We start from the raw sequence: 22439 nt of genomic DNA, 5'->3' as shown, positions 1-22439 counted from the left end.
ATGGGCTAATGTGTTATGATAAAATTAACACCATGTAATCTTTCCCTAAGAGTTCTTGTTTTTCAAAATCTAATTTTTTTGTGTCTAAGCCCTAGGTTGACTAAATGCAATACATAAGTAAAAGCAAGACACATGACAGTAGAAAGCAAAGGCCACAGTCATTATGTTAAGGGGAAGGATGTCCTAACTCTGTATGAAGAGCTTTGCAGAGTCTTGTGGACCAGCTTTCTGGACTCTACCCCCTACTCCAGTGATTGGAAACTACAACTCCCAGCAGTACCAGGGAGAGAACTGCGAGGACCCAAGGGCGGAGCTAAGCAGGCATTCTGGGACTTTGGGGGATAAATAGGGCGCCATTTCCAACGGGTCTCTCTCACTCAGGCAGTGGCTCTCGTAACCGCGTGACTGGGTGCTATCAGTTAGTTTGTTACTAGAGCTCCAAGTCAGCAGAGCAGGGCCGGTAAGATATTCTAGTTACCTTGTATCTCTCTCTTTCCCTGGTTTGTTCCTTTTCCTTTCCCCTTTTGTAAATAAACCCATTATTGACCCTTTTGTGTGTCCCTGCAGTACAACTAAATTTTAGACACTGGTGAGGACCCACAGACAGGTTCTGCAACAATTACATGGTTCAGTACCCACAATGGACACAGACAGAGTTGTGTTTTAAACCAAGTCCACCTCTTATGTGTCATGACCTAAGCATGTCTTTAAACATTTCCTAACTTTTGTTTATTCGTCAGTAAAATGTACATCATAATCCCTCCTTCTTGTGTTTATCAAGGTCAAATGACTTTGCTCGTTGTGATATTTCAAGTTCTAAATGAATCCTAGTTCTGTTACAATGAGGCTTGACATGTAATTGTCATCACTTAATCACTTCGCTGTTCTTGACCCCAGCTGAGAGCCTGCCATATAGCAGGTGCTTCCTGTGTATTTGTGGGACAAAGAAAAATGTGGGAATAATAAAGGAAATGTAGAAGAAGGGAAGGAATTAAAGTCTATGATATATAGTTCTGAATTTATAAGGATGTTTTAGAAATAATTTCTAAATTACAACATGGTCATATTTTAGAAATAATTTCTCCATCTCACACTATGAAGATCTATGTCTGTCCTAATGCATAAGTTTGTATTCATCAAACAGTGGAAACAATTTTTTATAATACTCAAGTGCACAGTAAATGAAATTAGGATTCTTAGTATTCCCTGAGACATACAGATGTGGATATGAGTTCTCAGTCTCTAAGCTGAATTCATATGTGGAAGATAAAAATGAGCTACCTTTTTTTTTTTTCTTTTTCTTAACCACACTTATTCTGGGGAAAATATATGACAAAATAATTTGAATCCTACCACATTCTCTGTTCAGTGCTGGGCTATAACTCGTCATCAGTTTTGAAGTCCCTCTAAGGCGTGATGGGGTAGTCAGATGGAGGAAATGCCAGTTTGGAAAGACTGACTGGGAGGGGTGGGGCAAGCATACAATGGAGAGATCCCTGTGTTTCTGGTTAGGGGCCTCCAGAGGAACAGGGCTTAAGAGTAAAAGAGAAAAAAAAAAAATGTAGAAGCATTTTGAACTCAAACATCATAGAAACAATTTAATTCATTAGACAGATTCTGCTGTTGAATATCTGAGTGTCTTTAGAGAAGCTACTTCAAAATCCCAACACAGTTTATTCCTCTGATAAAAAATGCTAACAATCCTTACTTTACAAGGGAGTCTTAAAGCTGAGACATTATATGGGAAATTGCAACATAATCAATGATTATTACATTTCTTTATTCAATTTTTGTCTAGGTAACATTCACTTACAAGTTTCAGGTATATGGCATTAAAATTTGACATCTGTATACACTGCATAGTTTTCATCCCTCACCATGTAATCGACACCCTTTACCCACTTTATAACACCCAAACCCTCACTCCATTTGGGAACCACAAGTCAGTTCTCTGAATCTGAGTTTACTGTTGATTTGTTTGTTCACTCTCTTTGTTTCTTATTATTCCACATGAGTGAAAACATGATGTCTGTCTATCTCAATTTGACTTATTTCACTTAGTGCATTGCTTTTCTTTTTTTGCTTTTCTCACTGGAAAGATACTTAGGAAATGCAATCTAATGGTATAATTAGGCCTATGAGCAGCTCTTACTTGCCAAACAGGCAGGGACTTAGTGCCTGCTTTTATAAAGAATGGCCCAGATCTTTGATAATTATATCACTAATTAAATCCATATTAATTTGAATGGTAGAAAAATCTGAAATCGACAGAATATATAGAATACCTAAATAGCAAAGTAAATAAAATTGTAAAAACTATCTTAGATCTAAAAAAGAATTGGAGCAACTCACACTTGAAATATGAAGATTTAACTATGTTTCTGGAAGTTCTTATGAGTATAAAGACATTCAAAATACATCATAAATTAAAGACGATCCCTACTTCTGTCTTGATAATAACATATTAAAACAAACTATAATTGCCTGAGTCACTCAGTAGAATTTGGGGATATCGAGTTCCACCCTAAACTTAACTCTTGGACAATCTGTACTTGGACACAAAGTGTTATGTTATTATTCATTATTAAAAGCAGGGGAAAAGTCTGATACTTGCCACCTGAATTCATTTCTTTAAGATATGCTTGAATTGGGCATCATCCTTTGGAATAGAGTGTATCTTATAATGTGGTATGCAAATTTGTTCAGAAAAGAAGAATTATCAAATAAAAATAATAAAGGAAACAGTTACTATTAAAATCAGTGTAGTTAGCTACACCTATGTTTGAAACCTACAGATTAGGAGAAGCCTGCTAAAAATGTAAGCAAATTGCTGGAATTCCTGTATTTTCAAACAGAACCACAAATCTTAGACCAGTTAGAAACTTAACAAACATCACTAACAAACTGACTAGATGTGTGAAGTACCTCAAATAATTCATAGCATTTGATCAAAGAATCCAGCGTCTGGGAAGCTATCCTAAAACTTTAGACAAAAACATAGAGTAATTAATCTACAAAAATCTTCACTACAACATTGTTCAAAATGTTAGATTTAGAATTTACTTACACATTCAACAAAAATGCTTAAATAACCTGTTACTGTGTTTTACATAATCATCACCTTATTAATTAAAAACAATTACCAATGACCGATAAAATATTTATAATTAGGCTAAAAACCGAAGGCTATGAGATTTTTGTGAAGTATGAACAATTTTCATGAATCCATAGACATTATAAAGACTAAAAATACAGATACAAAATATTATAGAATTTAACAGCTAATTTTTAATGCATACACACACACACACACATAGATATAGATGTCTCAATTTTGAAATAACTTACATTTGCAGTGGAAAGCACAATTTTATAACAATATTTTTCTGAACGTCTCTTAAAATATCTTCATTTAGAAGCGTATGTGAAACACAGAATAAATTTTATAAATAAATAGTCAAGTAGCTTCAATTTGAAATTGAAAATCTCTTTGTTATCTGATGCTCAGATTGAGGTCACTTATCTTATGTCAATAGTTATGTTCCATAGGTAGATAAAAAGTCAGAGTTCTTGGAAGCTGCCTCATAAATAATCATTCCCCTCTTGATGAATCCTCCCTGGTCTGGTGCAGTTCAATAATTCTTGTCATCTGTCCTATTTGCTGCCAGCTGCTCCTTTCGTTTGTGCTACTAGGTCACTGACATTCATGCTTACAACCGTACAGCATAAACAGGAAAGAACACTACGCACCTGGGTTACAATTTTAACCAAAACCTAAAAAAAAAAAAAAAAAAAAAGTGAAAATGAAAAACTGACATACATGTGACATACTTTGCCATATTGTCTTACTTCAGAGAGGTGATATCTGACATAGAATTGTTATGAGTGAGATCACTCTGTTGAAGTGATTTTTTTTACCTTCTTCTAAAGATTGTTGTAGTTTGGGCAGACCTATGATAAGTCCATGCGGGTATTTGGAGACCTGGATTCGTTTCTGGTACAGATTAACTATATGTCTTAGTTGTTTTTGAGGTGGTATCCCTAGCTAAAAAATAATAATAATAATAATAAGGATGGGAACCTTGAATGCTTACCACCTTTCTTCTCATGCCATGTCCCTCTGGATGTTAGAAGTTGCCCAAGGACCAGAAATGTGAGATCATGACAGCCAGCTTCTTCGGTGTTGTGGAATTTTCATACTAAAGATGTCATTCCTCTGGAAAACAGATTGGTTAGTATACGATGAACTCAGGATCTGAATGAATTGTGAACAGTGTTTGCCTCAGTGGCACTCCATCTGGATGAATTACAAGCCTAAAAGAACCTAACTGTAGTGAATTAATCAAGGAGCATATTCATCCGCTTCTTATGTCTTTTGAAATTGAGTTTCTCTAGTACACTTGGGAGACATGATCATTGCTTATTTGTGAAATTGACATGTTTGTTCTTGGGCATAAGAATATGCATTTTGGATGAGGGCCAACGTTAATTATCCCTCCTGGAGAAAACCCTTTCACTACAAATGACTACACAAATTGCTTTATTCACACACCTGTTTATTGCAAATTATTTCAGTATGGTCACTGGTCCATCATTTACGTTTAGTTTAAAAATGGAATCTTTCCCAGTCTTTAAGAAAATACTTAGAAATGAAGACAGGATATATATTTTTGCTCTCACCATGCATTTTGCTGGGTTATCATCAGGGCATTTCTCATTGAGTTTAGTAGACAACTTTAAACAATTTTTACAAGAAAATCTATTTATTATAAAATCAAACACTCAAACCAAGGACAAAGGGAAAAATGGGTTGTGACAATTCCAGTATTCTGGAGAGTTTCTTAGTATAGAGGGAAGCTTTGAAGACAAGCTGACTCTGCATCTTACACAAGGTCATTGAGGTTATTCATCAAAATTCTACCTTGGGAATGAACCCTGCCTGGATTTAATCCTTGGACAATTGGTACACAAAAATACTAAATCATTTTCCACTTACTTGAATTACAATTTATTTCTGTTTATTATTGCATGAAAGTATCCATCATGACTAGCCAAAGTAATTTCTAAAATGCAACTAAAAGTAGCTATAATTAAATTGATTAAAATACAAGTTCCTATGACCATCTTTTATAGAAAATGGAAGTGTTGTACCACATATATTTTCCCTACATTCAATATTTATGAATTAATTAATCTACTCACGTCAATATGTACTGAGTATATTTTATACTAATTTCCGAGGGAAGACAATTATACCCAAAAAAGAAAGAATGGAAACAACAATGTGCAGCCTTTCTGGAGGCTACACTTTCTTTACAGTGTGTGTGTCTGAGTTTGGCACAGTTATAGCTGTGCTCAACTTCTGATATACACAGCACTCTTAGTTTCAGGTGTGCAGCACTGGGATTCTACATCTGTAATCACTACATCATGATCACCACCCTGATAAAAATATAGACAGAAGACCTGAATAACCATTTCACCAAAGACATATATATGGCCAACAGGCTGATGAAAACATCTTCAAAAATCACTTATTGCTAGGGAAATGCAATCCCAAAGTACAGCAACATATCATGTCACACCTGTGAGAATGACTTCTGTCAAGAAGTCCAGAAACAAGTGTTGGCGAGGATGTGGAGTAAAGAAACCTTTATACACCAGTGAGAATATAAAGTGGGGCAGCCACTATGGGAAATAGTATAGATTCCTCAAAAATTTAAGAAGTGAAATATGTTGTGATCCAGCTATCCCATTTTGAGTATTTATATGAAGAACACATAAAACACTAATACGAAAAGTGCATGTACCCCTATCTTCACTGAAATAGCAGTTATAACAGCCAGGATATGAAATCAATTTAAGTGTTCAACTATGTATGCATAAAGACAGGTGGTATGTATCCCTAATGGAATATTAGCCAGCTCTAAAAAAGGGTGAAATCTTGCCATTTGTGACAACAGGGATGGGCCTAGGGGGTACTAAGTTATGTGAAATAAATCAAATGGAGAAATAAAATACTGTTTGGTTTCACCCCTCTGGAATATGAAGGAAGAAACGAACACACAGAAGACAAAACTTACCTCTTAGAATCAGAAATGAGACTAGTGGTTACCCTAAGGGAGAGAGCCATTATGTGGTGAAATGGGTAAAAGGGACCAGGTATATACTGATGCTCAGAAACCTGCATTACTTGTAGCGAATGAAGAATTCTTAAGTGTATGTATAGACTTCAGAAGTCTTTATCATGAAAAATCTAAGTAAGAATCAGTCTGTTGTCTTCATTCATTCACCTCTAGTCAGTCACTGTCCAATAATCTGCGTCCACTTCACAGTTAACAAAAATACCCTTCAAATCATCTATCTTTAAGGAAACTGTAGATTTCTATTTGCATGTTGAATTTTGCCACCACATTCTTTATAGAAAACCAGAAAGAATTATGTTTCAAAATGTCTATGTTGGAAGTGATGAGCTTTTTGTTTGCTATAGTGAGTCCTTTTGATTCTATAACAGTGTTTTTTTTCTTTAATCCCTCATAACATGAATTATGTGATTTTGTTAAAATCTGAATGATTAATTCTATTATGTAGGGAAAGTGGTTAAATGTCCTAAACTGCATAAGGAAGAAATGCAATTCAGAACAGTAGAAATTCCCTTTGGTCTAGTTTATAAATGTGTGTGTCTGTGTATAAGTGTGTTGATGACATGGCTTCCTTAGTTTATAGTCTATTTAACTACTACATGTAAATAATTGTATATCTTTCTATATCTTTAAGACCAATTACCACTGGTCCAGTGTTCAAGTCTATCATTCTAGCTCGGACAACTCATGAGAGGTAAAGACACACACACTAGGCAACCCCTGATACAATGGCTGACAGGTGATAGACACTGAGTAACTGTTGTGTGAGTACTTCTTTCGAAGGCTGTTAAGTAGTGAAGTTCCTTTGGACATGAGTTCTGCCTCTGTGATCTGTTGTACTCCGATTCTTCATTGCTAGTAAATGCTGACAACCTCAATTTATTTTTTTCAGCCTAATCTCTGTTCCAAATTTCAGATCTGTATATCCCTCTGTCTACATCTCTAAAGGTATGCCTGGAGTGCTCTCTAAATTCAAGACGCACACCAGAGAACTCATGCTATTCAAATACAATACAACCTTCTCCAGCCTTGCTAAAAGTTAGTTGTGTCTTCATTTGTCCTTATGTTAGTAAGTTGAATCACCATCCACCTGTCTGCAATGCCAGTACAGCAAACAGACTCTAATATGGCACCACTAGCTCCCAACTCCTGGTAGTCACAATTTTTATAATACTCTCCTCTTGAGTGTGTGCAGGACTGGTCATTGATTCTAACCCATGAAACATGACAAAAGTGATGGGAAGGTCCACCCCATGAGTAGGTCACATCATTAAGGACTCTTTCTTGCTAGCAGCTGTAGAATTTTCCTTTCTGGCTTCAGGAAGTGGCCATATTGGAGAGGAACCATGGGTACCTTCTAGAGACATGGTGGATATTTGGTTCAGGGAGAACTTAGAGCATACTGAGTATTAAATATATATATATATATATATATATATATATATATATATATATATATATATATATATAAAAAAAGGACCTGGACAAGAAGTTTAGGACTAGTTTGTGGGACAGGGCCTGTCATAGGGAAGATCATGTGTTTTCATGACAACAAATTTGTTTATTCCTTCAAAAATAGTAATTTGATGCCTGTTACCTACAAACACTTCTCTAGTTACTGGAGACACAGAGCAATCTAAGTGAAAATCCCTGACCAAAGAAACTGACAAAAGAGCCATCAAATGGCTAAAACAAAGTATCTGCATGTGAGTCACCTTTGAATTCTAGGAAAGAATAGCTAAAAAAAGAGAAAGGTGACATAGAGGAAAATGAAGGTGGGGATGACTAAAATCCAAAACTGGGAAATTATGAACTAATAAAATGTAGAAGATGCACTAGGAAGGGTATACGTGCTACCACAAATCAGTACACCCCCAGGCACACTGGAGCGAGGGCTCTGAATGTTGGCAGACTTGAATCCAACGCCTGGATTCTCCAGCTAGTGGGAGAAAAGTCAATGGGGGTCATTCAAGGCCTTTGACAACTGATCTTTTCATACAGGTGAACCTGATCAGTCCTTTGATTTGACAGGTCCATCTCTGAGGTAACTGTTTGTATCTGAGATGGTGTGTCCTGCGTTCCAGTTACTAGGTCAGGAACCCATCTGCCAATTAGAAATACAATCTGTTCTTTGAGAGGTGCTTGTCTTTATTGAAAGAAAACTTTATTGGGATTTTATAATTTTCTTACTTTGCTTTGTGTTTGTTTTGTCTGTTGGTGGTGACCTTCTTTGGAAGAACTCTTGGCATTGTTTTCAGAGTCTGTGAGCCCAATTGCAAGTGCAGAGTTAGTTTACCATTGTCCTAACACTTTTGTATATCATCAGGGCCCCAATTTAGGTGAGAATGGAGAAATAAACAAAGGATGAGTAACATTTTGATAGCAAAGACTAGTATATTTACAGGTGATTAATGCCACACCCCTGGTGTCTGTGCTAATAGCAAGAGGCTTTGTTAACAGACAATATTGTTATCTTATTAAACTACACACAGCTGTCTTAAAGTTGGAACCCACAGTAAAACTTAATTTTAGTGGTTTCTCAGCATTGGCACTGACAGGTGCTTTTTTATGCTGCCTTAATCTAGAGTGGTTTTGTGAATTGAATTTAAATGCTGCTACTGTGCTGATAATATGCAATACATTTGAAAACACGAGTTCTCTATTGTCTGTAACATTCATGTTCCACTTATAAGGGAGATAGAGTATTTCTATTAACGCTAGACTTATTTCCGGTCCTGAGAGCCAGGCAGTGCCACAGACAGCAAAATTCAGTTTATCGTGATAAGGCTCATGCAGGTAATAATTCTTTTGAGTCTTATTTGCAAAATGAGTGATATCAAACTGCTGAATTGTCTACCTTCAATCAAGTTATTTTCTCTTGTTCTCCTAGTTAATAATAAATAATCATTAAAAATGTTCCTCTATATACAGTTATTGTTACCTTTTTCCTAGGTTATTGTTTTCTAAACTTGTATCCCCTATAATTAGGAGGCCTCATAGTCTATATCTCTATGTTCTTGAGCATTGACATTTTTGCAATGTACTATATTTTATTTTACTTTATTTTATTTTTTAAAGATTGTTTATGCATACAGAACTGGGGTACAGGCCAGAGGTGCAGGGGCGGCGACTTCACCAGAGACAGAGTGGGGAGCAGAATAGGCAGGTGGATGAAGCCCACTGCTGAGGGGGCAGCGTGCAGGTCAGGAGAGGTCTGCCTCGCCATGTGGTCACCTCCGGGGCAGGCGGGGATTGAACTCATGCAGAAGTGGCTCCAGCTTCTCAGTGCTGTGCTTTAACCCGCTGTGCTTTAACCCGCTGCGCCACCAGGGAGGGCCATGTACTATATTTTAAATTAAGAGTAAGTCAAAAAGTATCTGAGGGACAGAACATGACACAGAACAAAAGAGAAACAAAGTCATTATAGAGTATATTTGATGGCAGTAAGTGCAAAAGAAGGAAATAAACAGAATTACGATGCATGGGGCTCACTGGCCAGTACTTGACTGGAAAAGAGTTGAAAAAAGTGAGCATGTTTCTTCCTCAGAAATGTATTCTAGTCCAAGGCAACAGCCAATGCGAAGGCTGTGAACCAGGAACGGGTTGCAAACATTCAAGTGCAAGGAGACCAATGAGTCTAGGAGTGTGCAAAGAGAAAGCAGACAAGCGAGAGCTATAAGTGCAGACACAAAGCAAAGGAAGAGACAGGAACACAGACATCATGGCTAGGAAATATTTGCTACCATGCGTCCTATCAGCCATGGGTAATTTGTGCACACAACACAATTAGCTCTTTGGACTGTCACTACTGGTCTAATAATTGTTGCTTTATATTGTATTCTCTAGGTAGAGCTAAAGAAAGCAAGTTAGTATTTGAGTAATAAACCAGAAACATATATGTGGTACTCCACTTTCTTTGCAGTGTGAAGGATGACACTGATTTATTTGCTTATTTATTTTAAGATTTTATTTATTTATGCATACAGAACTGGGATACAGGCTATGCCAGAGGTGCAGAGGCCGTGAGAAGATTCACCAGAGACAGAGTGGGGAGCAGAACAGGCCGAATGCAAAGTCCACTGCTGAGGGGAGCAGCGGATGGGTCAGAAGAGGTCTGCTGTGCCATGTGGGTCACCTCTGGGGCCAGGGATCAAACTCCACTGAAGCAGCTAAGGCCAGCTTCACAGTGTTGTGCCACCAGGGTTGGCCAGGATGACACTCATTTAAACAATGGGCTGAAGAGGGACATTTCCATTTTTTTTTAAAGTCCTACCACTTAAAAAAAAGTTATTTTCAGCAAGACATCAAAGTGACTTGTTAGAGAAATGAAACTCTGTCAGCCCCACCTTCATGTAGAGGAAACATACATCCTGCATTTAAATTCAGCTATCTAAAATGATATTAAGCAATATAGACTGACATAGGTAATCAAAGTTTGCAAACATCAGTGACAAAAAATTAGAGCCACATTCATCAGCCCTATTACTTTTGTATCCAGCAATGAATTCTTGCATACTGAAGAAAATTTGGACTTATGCTACAAAATGCTGAAAATGGACCCACATACTGCTTACAATTATTTTACTCATTTGTACTCTATACTATATCAGATTACACAGTAGCAGAATTTCATTTCTTTCAACAGTTTAGAAACTACATTGAGTTTTCTTTTTCCTTTGCATTACACAGCTCTGCAGTACTATCTTTGAATTGCCTAATACCCAGAAGAAAAAACCAGGGGCTACCGTGAAGCAGCTTTCGTAATAAGGTATTAATGTGGATGACTTTAAACAACAGAGGACAAAGAAATTATACACTAAATACTAAGTTCGCAAAGGTTTATTAAAGGCTAGACTGAACCATGCAGACAGAAGAGGATGCTGTGATCACTCTGTTACATGATGATGTAACCCTGAAACCAGACACTGTGGTTAGGGTACATGGTTTACCAGCTCTGTGCTACGGGTTCCCAACTGTAAAATAAGTTTGCACTCAAACAGTGATCTGAAACATATTCTAGCAAATACAAAGACCATACTTCAACGGCTGCCACCAGGGTTACAGGGAGATAGGATGAGAAAGGGCACATAGCTATTCCACGCAAGTCAGTTTCCTATGTTGAGATTCCTGGGAAGATTTCATTTGGAAGAAGCTTTGCACTGTGAAAATCACTTAATAGCTGTACTGGAACAGTGTTCATCAAACTGGTTTTGCTTTCATAGGCCCTAAAAAAAACTTTTAGTATACTCACTCCCACACAAACTTATAAATTAAAAGTGAGAAACTGTCTACAGTTATATTTAAAGGGTCACAAAGAGTGTACCTTTAGGGCACAATGCAAATATACAGTTTTTAAAATAGAGCATTTCCATGGCCCTCCCTGCTGGTGCAGCGGGTTAAAGCACTGCACTGAGAAGCTAAAGCCACTTCCCCATGAGTTCGATTCCCACCTGCCCCATAGGTGACCACATGGTGTGGCAGACCTCTCCTGGCCCGCCCACTGCTCCCCTCAGCAGTGTACTTCGTAGATCTGCCTGTTCTGCTCCCCACTCTGTCTCTGATGAAGCCTCTCACTGCCCGTGAGCATCTGGCCTGTACCCCATTCTGTATGTACAAATAAAATAAATCTTAAAAAAATAAAATAGAGCATTTCCTCATCCTTTCACAGTGATCTGATAGTTTTGACATAGTGAAACGTTAGATGCATTCCACTAGCCATTACAAATTATATGGATAATCTGTGTCACGACTGCCAGACTTAACATTGTTCACGTTTGCTTTGGAACACTTTTGTGCTCATTCCCATAATATTTTTAGAAGGGTAATATAGTTTATGCTAAAGTCACATATGGAACATCAGGTCGTCTCTGTCACAAAATATATATATATATGTTTTTTTTTCACTAAAAAGTTCATTTATACATTGTCTGTAACCATACACTCCTGTGGGTAAAAAAATATCATTCAGGATTGAGTTAGTACTTTTATATGGTAACATCCAATTGATGAAAATAAGCATCATACACATTTGAATAAAATTTTGAGAACATGTTATTAGAATTTATTAGAGATCTAATTCTTAAGCCCATTAAATAAGATCAGTTTTTCAATGAGTTTATATGTCCCTGGAGAAATATTACTTTGTATTACAACTGAGTTCATCCAATGAGACCTTTTACTTCTATGTATGTGTGGTGTGTCTATAAGCCTAAAAAGGTAAAAACGTGTAAACTATAGATGGAACAGAGCTTTGCTTTAGTACCATCTCCTATTGACTTGAAGTCTGACACAAGGATCGAGGCTGCATTGCTCACCAACTTCCTCAGTGTAGCTGAATGGAAAGAATAGCGATGCACTCTCTCATCCGTTAAAGCAGTGCTTCTCCTTGAGCATGTGTCTACGCCCTGGAGGCACTTGTCCCCAGGGAACTGCCCTTTGCTGTGCTGTGAGGACAGCTTGAGCTCACTGCGTTTCCTTTATAATGTGGGAGAAGGCGGATTGTGCAAAGAAACATGAGAAAGAGACCCTACCTACAGTAGACACTCAAGATGCTTCCAGACAGATCAACAGTAGAAAGGTGCGGGGAGAGGGCTGGAGAAGGGGCAGAGGAAATGTCCCTCTATACCTCCGGGCTCTTGTCATGCTGCCGTAGCAACCAAATCAGTCCCCTATTAATAAGAGCTAAGAACACACTTAATGACTTACATAAAGAGACTCTGCATGTCAATTCTCAAGTACATGGCACAAAAGAAAGTCCTGTCGTCAAAAGGAACTAAGGAATGGGGTGAGGCCTGAGGGTTCAACGAGGGAGTAGGGGCTCGGGGCTCGTGATGAAAGGATGGAACTCGCTTTGTTACCCTCGTGTAATTAGTGCATATTTGGGCTACCATAGATCACTGTGAAAAGATAATTTCTGTATTTAAAACATTGGTAATTAAAGTATAATATTTTAATGTGAAAATAAAAAAGTTCTTATGAGCCTGCAGAGCTTTGATTGGCTTTAATTCAAAATAGTCCACATGCCAAAGAGTCATGTCCTAGAATGGCCTGTTCTGGACATCTTGGGAAGGTCTTTAGAACATCTTGAGAGGCCTGTCCTTCATTGACGTCGACATGAAATCTAGCAGCTGAAAATACACTTTTAGAACAAGGTACACCCAAGTTCCCTTGAAAAGGAGTTCATGGGTCTCTATGTATCAATATGCAAAAGCATCTTTGACAGTTTTCTCTGTCTCCTCACATGTTATGATGCTATGATCACTGGGTATTGTGGTGTACATTGGTGCCATTGTTACTGTAGTTTAATTATAACTAAAATCCTTTTGTAATGAAGAAAAAAAAGGAAACATATTTTGCAAATGCAAAATATGCACCACCATTTAATATTACTCTTTGCATTTACACAGATTAAACCTCTGTAAATAATGGTATCCCCCAAATCAGTTATTGTTCTCCTCATGTGTATCTGATTGAAAACTGAACTTGAAAATTGAGTTTTACACTTTACTTGTAAGTAGATCCAGAGCAAATCAGCCCCGTTTCATGCCTCTTGCCTACTGATAAATTGAATTGACTTGAGCAGAAACACATTACAGGGTAACATGAGAAGAATATAGGAAGAGAGAAGAAATGGCGTGATAATTACCATAGAGACATTATATCGACCCTGCTATTACTTTTTCATGTCACTAGCAAAACTGAGAAGCAAGCTCATTAGAGTAAATACAAAGACTTATTTTTATGTGTTAACAATTATGTTCTAGTTTAGAAGAGAAGCATGACACAAGTGCATGGATTCTGCACGGAGCTCTTTAAGTAATTAACTCTAGCAGGGACACACTATTTTCAGATAACAAGGAACATGCAATTTTCACCTGAGAACTCCAGGACATTTCACTTCCGCAGATGTTACTACTGTGACAGGGACTACGTAATCCATGAATGCAAGTGGCATACTTAGCTGTCCTTCCTTGAGCCATAGAAGTGTCTTTCACTGTCTATATAAATACATGTTTACATCACAATGAAATGTGGCGTCCGGTGCCCACTGCCTAACATGGATGCTTTTTGGCATCGTGCACTTGGGCAGAATGACCATCTAGCAGTCCTGGGCCCTAGGAAGCATTTTAGGAATGCTTGATGAATATTTGTTGGAAAGGAAGGGAGAGAAGGAAGGGAGGAAATCATGCATTTTTGGAGAAGTCTTGTACAGCATTGCAATATGAGCACATATATACACTGATATGTCTGTATACACACAGACATGTACATGTTATATAGTACATATATGCATACATTTATATGCCTAGGCAAGCTAAACGTGCATACATATGTACAAACTCAGCTGCGGAAGCATAATGAGAACATGTGTCTGGATGCAGTTTGAGTCTGGAAATAACCACGGCAGGGAGGGCTGTGCTGTTATTGGGAAAACATACCATGTCCTGGTTTCTTGAAGGAGAAATCCAACTATCCCCAGAAATTAGTTATGACAGTAGCGCCTTTGGTCAAAAGTGGTCACAAGGGTGGTTGTAGGCATTCCACAGAACTGAGTTGGAATTCTAGTTTCATCACTCAATAGCTCTGAGACCCGGAGCCAGTGACTTATCTCCTCTGTGCCTCAGTTGCCTCATTTGTAAAGAACATAATAAGAGCTACTTCAGCATTGGGCTGTTGTGAAGAATGCACAGCCCAGGGCATACACAATATTCCCTACTGCAGATTTATGAATGTGAGTCAATGGTCATTCAATTCATCTTTACTAAAAAGACCTTGGAAAGGAGCAGGATTTTCCTGATTGTCCGTTGTAGAGCTCTGTGGTAATAAACACAGGTTTAGGAGTATGATAAATCCACTACGTAAAAGCTATGTGAGAGGGCCCTCCCAGGTAGCACAACAGGTTAGGATGCAGCACTGCTAGCTGACCACAGCTACATCAATGTGAGTTCAATCCCCAACCCCGGAGGTGACCCACATGGCGCGGCAGACCTCTCCTGGCCCGCCCACTGCTCCCCTCAGCAGTGGACTTCATTGATCTGCCTGTTCTGTCCCCCACTCTGTCTTTGGTGAATCCTCTCACCGCCCCTGCACCTCTGGCCTGTACCCCAGTTCTGTATGAGTGATTTAACTGCAGGATATGGTCTGTCAAGCCTTTTTATTTTATTAAAGTCTCTTTTTTTCCCTCCTCTGCTTCCCCCTTAATGTGGTTACATATTCTGTTCATTCACTTAATCAGCAGAGATGTATTCAGTGTTTACTATATAACAGGTGATGTCCCAGAGCAGGCAGAATTAGTTGTAGAAAGACCAGCACGGTTCTTTTCACTGAGCATGATGTCTTGTGGGTGAGACAGGTAATGTGTAGGGGGATCTGACAGGAATAGCTGACATATTGGATGTGGAGACCAAGGAAATGAACAGTCACCAGTGACTGTCAGGATCCTGACTTAGGTGCCTGAGTGGAATCTAGTGCCATTCACTGAGAGCAAATATACTGTGGAGTGCTGGACTTTTTTTTTATTTTTTATTCCTCTGATTGGACAAGGGAGAACAATAGATTTCTCTTTTATGTGTGTTGAATTTTAGGGGCTTATGGGCCAAATGAAAAGAGATTCCTAGTCTATAGTTGGACCCAGAGACCTATATCTGTTTAAATTTTCTGAATCTTTTTCCAAGATACCGTGAACTTAATATATTATTTAATCTCTGTACTGTGTTTTCAGTTATTTCTTTCTCTATATTTTTTATATTAAGCATTTATTTCACATATTTAAGAAAACAAAGAGACACACGTCTCCTGTCTCCACATCCTTTCAATCAACTACCTGCACCCTACCATTAAGTCATTTGTTCAATTCAGAGTTACTAAACACATGTTAAACATTTTGCAAATTACCGGACATAAAGTGTGAAATAAGTTCAGCAAGAGTACTGTCTTTATGGTGCTTCATACCGTGAACAATTAGGGACTATGTCTCTATAATAAAGAAAAAAAATGTAAGGAATTAAGGAAAAAGGTAATATAAAGACCTAATGTACATAGAGAAGTCATGAAAAACCTGGAAGGGTTGAGACATAATGAGTGAGATCTAAACAAGAGAAGAATATAGAGCTGGTTCAAAGTTGAAAGAAAGTCCAAAATTAAGGGAAGGTCTGTTTTAGATTCTAAGGTTAGAAAGACTATAAGCCTTTGGGGGAAATGAAATTGGTCTGTATGAATGGAACATTTAAGTTCAACTGTACAAAATCATCAATATGCTTGAACTACAGGAATGGGGATTCTATATAGTACAGTCTGACAGAGTAGTGAGAAGATACAAATTCCTTTATGCATATTTTCAACATAATAATGCTGGAAGTGTGATGAAGATGATTGGGTTGGAGGGTTCAAATTTGGAAATGAGACAATATCAGAGACTGCTATTATTGGGCAATCAATCAGAGTATCCTGGACTAGGTTATGGTAAGAAGAGAAAGAACTAGAAGTGTTAGATACTGGTTTGGGGGGTAAAATTCCACCAGGATCTGTAACTGTTGGGATGAGTGAACGGGAGGTGAAGTAAGGCAAAAATCTGAGTTGCTTCCAGTATTTTGTATTGTGAAGCTGGTAGACAGTGATATGGTATACTAACATCAGGAGTACATGAGAAGGAATCATATTGCAACGTAGCTATAATCATTTGCAGACATTATACATGTGATATTTCCAGGAAATGGGCAAGCAAAATCAGTCAGAAGACCAATGCACATATCAAAATGCAGAAACAATGGGAGCAGTTTTCCCTTAGTATATGTAATAAACTGGTGCATAATCTCTGGGGTACTTGTATGTAACAATACAATTGACTAAAAATAATTTTTAAAAAGATTTATTTATGTATACAGAGCTGGGGTACTGACCAGAGGTTCAGGGGCAGTGAGAGGATTCACCAGAGACAGAGTGGAGAGCAAAACAGGCCGACTGATGAAGCACATTGCTGAGGGGAGCAGCGGGTGGGCCAGGAGAGGTCTGCCGCATCATGTGGGTCACCTCGGGGGCGGGCAGGGATCGAACTCATGCTGAAGTGGCTTTAGCTTCTTAGTGCTGTGCTTTAACCTGCTGCACCACCAGGGAAGGCCCTGTTTTGTTTTGTTTTGTTTTGTTTTTTGTTGTTGTTGTTTTGTTTTGTTTGTTTGTTTTGTATTGCCACGTGCCAGCAATCCCTAGCAATATCCAGAAACAAACAAAATACTCATCTCTACTGGACTGACTATTATTATTGTCCTTCATTTTCAACATTATTACCCTTGAGAATGGAGCCCTGTTTAGAAGTTTGGACTAGAGATACTTATATGACATGCATCAGCATATGGATGACAGTGACAGGCATAGATGTGGAGAAGTCTATACAAGGATACACAACAAGAGCATAGGAAATCACGGGAGCCTTGAGAATGATCACACGTTCAGGGATTAACATTGAAAGGCATCTACAGAGACTGGAAAGCATTTGCCAGAGTGAAGGGAAATGACAAAAGAGAGTGAGATTATACAAGAGAGTGTTTTCATAAATGCAAATGACCAAATGTCAAGTAAAATAAGGACTGAGAAATGTGTTATATTCTCTAACATTTATTAAACACTCAACATGTATCAGGGGCCACAGAGAATAATGAAACATGGTTCTCATCACTGAGAATTTTCTAGGCAAGTGAGGAAAATAGGCAGATTGATCATGAGTTATATAGAGCAATATAACAAGTATTGTGAGAAAGACATTTTCAAAGTGTTTGGCATTGGAAAGGGGAGAGAAAGCAGGAGCAGGGATTGTGCCAGATATAACTTTAGAGGAAAGGAGATGTTGGTAGTAAGCCTTTAAGAATGACATGGAGTTCAGTGGGTGGGAAGAGTTCAATGTGATGCGGTGTGAATTTCAGAGAACTATGAAAAATTGCTTTGATTTCAGTAAATGAATGAATGCTATGCATGTGAGAAAGAAGCAGGAAAGTGAAACTATAATTCAAAATTACCTTGTGAAGTGTCGTGCGCCATGCAAAGAAGTTGTACAGTCCGTGATGTCAAAGGTAGTTTATTTACATTTGTCAGCTCCTATCTCAACAGCTTCTTTTTAGGATTTAAAATGGGTTATCATTGTTTCATTTTTAAAAGAGATATTAAAATCAGAATGTATGTATCTATAAAATGCTTGCAATTTCGTACATACATTCTTTTTCTGTGTAGTACCTTCAAATTTATCTCACTGCATGGACTCATTAAGTACTAAAGAAAAACAAATAATCTCTTCCTGTACATGCTTCTGAATAAATAACCACAAAACTTCAAATGAGATGATTGCTTCTGTTAAGAAACCATTGATTTTGATCATGAAATATTGCACATTTTTAGGAGCAACGCTAGCTTTATATAGGTACCCGAATACCAGTGCCTGTAGTAGAGGAAATATTTGGTAGAGTTTATACCCAAGCTGTGTTCTTTCCAAAAGATGGAATGTCTTATCTTTCTGAAGTATCCCCATCCTAAAAATCTTCTATGATATGTTTCTTTTGACTCAACATTATTTTTATCCTCTGGTGGTTCAAAGAAATCTAAGTGAATTTACCCAGCCTTTCTGGAAAGATCTCCCCAAGTTGTAACTTTTGGATATTTGCTATCCATCAAGAAACTGGACTTTTCAGGACTCATAATGATCAGGTCTCAAAGAAGTTATGGATGTATAGCACCTTTTCACCCATTACCAATGATAATCATTTTTAAGTGATCACAACTACAAGAAGTCAGTTTTATCTATTGACACACATATCAAAGCACTCAATTTAAAGATCACTAGCAACCTTTGTGATTAAATATGTTAAGCTAGTCAATCAGCTCCCCCCTTTTCAAATTCTTGGCAAATAAACTTGGTTAACGGTGAAATCTTTGGACAGTTATTCTGAAAGTAAGTTTTTCCATGCATGTACATTGAGATTTTTTCTCTTTCAATAGGATGCTTTACTAATCAATATGGCAAGGGTATAAAGCATTACACTTCTCAAGTGTTATTGTCACGCTTTCAAAGGAAGTACACATTAAAGGCTGTTTACAAATTAATTTCAATCATTCTAAGTGTAGTTCACTGACTGAAGCTACGGTACAGGAATTCATTCGTTTTGTATCAGCTGACTCCACTCAATTTTTGTCTTTGGGAAACATAGGGCCCCTGGCAAATGACATGTGAAAACCTCATTCAAAAAAAGAATAGTGAGAAGATACATGCCCTGTGGCTATTCACCTCTCTATAAGCAGGCCAGAGAGAACTGGCAGCCTCCTATCAAGCAGTTCACAGGCACACTGTTGAGCTCAAATGGACTATATGTGGATAAATTTACAGTCTATAACCAAATGGCAGTGGCCACTTCTCTAATGGGCTTCTCACATTACTGCACGTCTTTTGATCAAGCAACATTGACATTTCGGTTTCAGACTCTCTTGTCAATGATGTTTATATAGCAAGCTGCCTTGCAAGATATTGTCTCCCTCCAAGGCAGAAAACAGGTATGCTTCCTTGGCAGGATAATGCAAATTATGTCTCTCTCTGGGGAAAATATTAGGCAGATTCTGTAGGATTCCTTTGTAAGAGTGTGCCTAAGCACAGGGTTCATCAATTGTGACCCACACCTGCTGTTTGTGCTCCATCCCCCTGACTCACACAGGATCTACCCCATGGGACATGGGTGAGGCAAGAGGACTCGGCATCACAGAGCTCATGCTGCATGCACTGCTGTTTACAACAGAGTTCTTTGTCTTGGTCCCAGGATCTTATGTCACCTTCTAGCAGCTATGAAACTGTCACAGGCTAATATTTAGCTTGTCAGCATAAGAAAATCTGAAATACCACATAATTCTTGACACGTTATTAAAATAAGTCAGTGTTGTAGTAACAACAGGGTATTACATATAAAAATGCCATTCATGGCCGTGGAGTAAGGTGGTGATGTAAGTAGTCAAATGATTAGAGATACGTGGATGGCTAAGTACAATCTTATTTGTACTTATCTCATTATCGAATCCTCATTTCTTAGTGAATAATAAAGGTCAGGAAATACACAAAACCAATGTAAACTTAACATGCAGCATCACGGTAGAGCATGAGGTGGTAAACCGTTTGGCTGGCAAACACTTGCTTGACTAAGTATGCAATTCCAGTTCCATAATTCACTGCAAATGGGAATGTTATTAAACAAGCACTCTGATGCTGTTTTCATAGAACATAGTGATATGATTCAAAGTCACTTTTTAAAAAGGAAGCAATTTTATATAAAAATTAATGTTGTGCACAACCCAGTAAATTTGAATTCCATGGGAATTTCTAATGAATCAATTTGCTACTAATTAATCTAAGATTAATTGTGAGAACTAATAATGACTGATATTTACTGTTGGTAAATATCAACTGATTCTTCACTCCTGCCACCATTCAGTATATATATTTCTTCTGCATAAGGTAGCTGTTTCCTTGCTCATTGTAACTTTGCGTGGGTGCCTGTGTTCTTGCTCATTGTTCTGACATTTTGACAGAGATGGGTCCATCTCTTTGTGCTCCTCAGTAATTTTATGTTCTGTATACTAGGGTCTCAGTAAGATGACAAGGAAATGACATAATATTTTGAACTGCCGTTGTTTCTAGAAAAAAAAAATAAGATGATCAACTTCTTTTTTTAAAAATAGCAACAACATATTTCTCAGTGCAGGTGCATCTGTGATATTGCTTTAAATCAATGCCATGAAATTCAATAGCTGTTTGTTCAAGTGTTAGAACACTGCTCTATTTTTATGTTTATGATGTCATTTTTTTTTCTGGATAGAACTTTACTATTTAAAAAAAAATCAATGTTCAGGAAAGAAACAGTCTGATGACTTTATTAACCTTTTGTTCAACTTTCCCCCTCTATTTAAAACACTTTCTAAATGATGATCTGCATTATATGAACTGTAATTTGAAAGAAAAAAAATTCTCCTGATCCTTCTTTTATGTTGTAAATAGTAAGAAGAAGCCACATCTAACATACAGATCTAGAGCTTTGCAAAGCAGTTATTCAACTTGAGCATTCTAATGACTTTGATATTCAGCTTAATTTAGGACTCATTTATTGCACACTTATTGCTCTGAGGTGTGTCAACTCCACATTTCTCTATAGAAGTTGATCAACCTGATCTGAACACCAGATTATTCGGGAAGAATTTTGGACATTTTTTGCAATGGAAGATAGCACAAAAAATGCTACATCCTATACACTGGTTCATCTAACAAGGACCATTTTGGGCTGATGTCTGTTCATCACTGTCTAGAATGATTCAATTGAGAAGCTGTTCAAAAATAGCTGCTTGATTAAACAATGAAATTATTTTGTCTTGATAAATCCATAAAGAGGAATTTGGTGGTACATTATTGAACAGTTGATCTGTGAGTGCAACATTTGAATTTGTCATGCACACCACATATGCTGTTCCGTTACATCAGGAGCTATAATCCAGATGATTATTCACTTATTTGTATAGTGTTTCTCTTTACCACTAGATTATTAATTTTGTGTGGAAACATAACATGTTTGTTTTGTAGAGGTCTATCCTGGGCCCCTTAAATAATAGTGTGTACCATATAATTAAGCACATAAATATATGTTACTTATATAATGATACTCTAAATTTAATATAAGTTAAATAAATCTGTAAGGTGCAAAACAACAAACAGGTAAGAGAATGTAAGGAAATTTTCAGAGCAGTAAAATAAACTCTGTAGAGGGAGGTTTACATCTGTTCAGTACATGGGTGCAGGTTATGGAAGTTATTTTTTATAAAGAGATAGAAACTGCTGATGAATCATTAATATCTCTGGGGATTAATGAATTCTAGAGGGTGCTGATAAATCTTGTCTCTGGCATCAGTTAATTTAAAGATCTCATGAGTCTTTCAAGTCCAGAAATGACTTCATGGATTGATATGTTCTAGCATTGAGAAAATTTTAATGTAATGAGGTATAATTTACCCATTATATTTAAAGAGCTATTTTATTATTAGTAATAACAGTAGTCATAGTAGTTTTAGTATAGTAAAAACTAATGATTTCTGGCATGTGGCAGGCACCAAAAATAATTCTCAAATCAATGGATGAGTTGTCTTATTTAAATTTGCTGTCCGTCTTATTCTGAGGTCATCATAACCAAAACACATTTTCTAATCCTCCCCAAGTCCTTGAGTAAGATAGACTGTGATGGGGGCTATCAGAGAGGAAAGGAGCCACAGAGCTAATCTGTTTATGCA

Source organism: Condylura cristata, unplaced genomic scaffold (assembly GCF_000260355.1).
Source record: "Condylura cristata isolate star-nosed mole 26May11 unplaced genomic scaffold, ConCri1.0 scaffold00019, whole genome shotgun sequence".
Taxonomy (NCBI): domain Eukaryota; kingdom Metazoa; phylum Chordata; class Mammalia; order Eulipotyphla; family Talpidae; genus Condylura; species Condylura cristata.
The sequence above is the reverse complement of the archived record's forward strand: the minus strand, read 5'-3'. Positions refer to the sequence as shown.